Source organism: Polypterus senegalus, chromosome 18 (assembly GCF_016835505.1).
Source record: "Polypterus senegalus isolate Bchr_013 chromosome 18, ASM1683550v1, whole genome shotgun sequence".
In the NCBI taxonomy this organism is placed as follows: domain Eukaryota; kingdom Metazoa; phylum Chordata; class Cladistia; order Polypteriformes; family Polypteridae; genus Polypterus; species Polypterus senegalus.
The window spans coordinates 42,982,989-42,985,048 of NC_053171.1; the positions used below are offsets into that span (position 1 = coordinate 42,982,989).

A 2,060-nucleotide genomic window follows, 5' to 3' on the forward strand; every position below is an offset into this window, starting at 1 on the left:
GTAGCCCACTTGTAGCAAGGCTACCCCCTAACACAGCGTTTGCGTATTTGCGACCCGAGTTTTCATAACAGTTTTAATCGCAACCCCCTAACATTTTTTTGAAATGTAGATGCATATTTTATTATACCTAATAAACTTTTATCGACATTTATCTAACTCTATACTTATTGTTCTAGTATCAGAATGTAGTTTAAGTTAATTTGCTTTGGTTTCAACAGATGTTTTTTTTCATATTTTTGATTCTTGTTTTCTTTCTTTCACATCTTCATGCCCCCCTAGGGGGGTCCACCCCACAGGTCGAGAACCACTGAACTAACAAGTCAAGCGGGCTGGCTTTCTGGACTGGCCGTCACTGTATAATGTGGCTGGGGGGGGTGTCTAAGGGGGGCACTTTTGTGGACGACCAAGTGCTGGGATGACCCTGCCCAATAAGGATTCAAGCCGGCAGTTGTTGGCGTCATGTTGCTGTAACAACTAAGCAGGGAAAGGATGTTTCAGCGGGAAGCTTTTCTTTTAAAGGGGAATGGCAGATCGAGGAGAAGGAGGATAAAAGAAAAAAGCAGAAGGCAAGGAGGTGGCTATCTACGTTTAAAAGAATCTTCAGGATGAGACTTCACCCTGGGACGTCTGCTATTTGTGGGTGGCCACCCCGAAGTTGAAACAGTGCACCGAATCCAGGGGTTGAGGCTCTCTGGGTGCTCCCGTTTGGTGAGTCGGACTCGTGTCTAAGTTTCTTCAGGATAGCCAGGCGGGGGACTGCTTTTTTTTCCCAATCCGTCATACAGTAAGAACTGTACGGCAGGTTTCTTCGCTGTGTCATGGACTAGTGTTAAATCTTTCTGTTTTTTGAGATCTTTTTTCTGTATGTCAGTTTCAAACTGGAGATTAAGATTTGGCCACTGGGGAGGGTGTCTGGGGAAAAGGGATCCCAGATGAACACTCAGTCGCCGGTCATGTAAATGTATCAATTGGATGATAACATATTTAACCAGTCCAACTTCCTTCTGATTTTTGCCAAGTATTTGGTGCGTGTAGGGGAGAAGAGGGCTCGAGGACTGAATATTTTAATGCTATTTTATCCTTCAAATATCATCCACTTCCCTCTTGGGTGGTGAAGTGTAGTAATCGCATCCCATATCGGGCGATTCTCACACAGTAGCTGATCCTTATGCAGTTATTCGACTTGTGCATTTTGAATTGGGATGCGATTATAAATGTTTAAAGGCAAACTTCATTATAGAGAGTGGATTCTCATGTGAAAGCCGCTACAATTTTGCACCTTGCATGTGCCATACCATGACCCCAAATTAAAAACTGTCCCCATAGACTGTTATCCTGCAGATGAAACTGACCTGCTGGACTAGAGAATGGTGAGCCCCCCAGTTAACTGTGGCTGGCAGTACAAGCCCAGCTTGAGGCGCAGGTCAGGGTAACGTTCACATGAAACAGACACCTCAATCTGGCAAAAGCAATTGTCCGTAAACCAGAACAGATTACGCAAAACAGCTAGCAAAGATGTCAAAATGTGGATCAAAAAGCGGAATCCAAAAACAAGCATGTAGGTCAAAATCACCAAAACGTAAAAAAGCAATCGAAAAATCTCAGAAGGAGCGGGACAAAAAGTTTGATTGCACAATGTCAGAGTGAAATGGATCTGCACAGCTCTCATCACGTGGCTCAGACCCCGGTTTGAGGCGATTCATTTATAAGCAAAGCCGCAGCCAACTCTTGACAGTGTGCTGTTGTGGTTTGGCCTTATGATAGTAGCATCGTCACTGGCAAGCAATCCTTTATGGCTGAGGACAACAGTAGCAAGAGCCATTTAGGCTCCCATACCGTATCTCCAGCCATCCACCCTAAGACAGCGAGTGTAGGATGCAAACTCACAACATTTGGGTTACGAGCCACCAGCTCTACCTCCATATTAGAGGAAATCTCCATCAGGCGGCAGCAGCAACAGCAGCAGAGATGGCCACTTAGCCTGTGATGGCACAACGCTGCAGCCTTCTCTCCCACTCAGAGCCACTCCTGCGCATGCCGCCTGACACAAGAATGTTATT

General features: G+C 45.5%; 1 long non-coding RNA gene across 1 annotated transcript in view; it reads left to right on the top strand.

Annotated features, from left to right (window-relative positions):
* The first annotated feature begins 423 nt into the window (after positions 1–423).
* The window catches only part of LOC120518759, a 36,023-nt gene continuing 34,386 nt past the window's right edge, over positions 424–2,060 (top strand). Inside the window, exon 1 of the long non-coding RNA XR_005631291.1 lies at positions 424–708. This is a non-coding gene — a long non-coding RNA (uncharacterized LOC120518759). The remainder of the gene's footprint in view (positions 709–2,060) is intronic.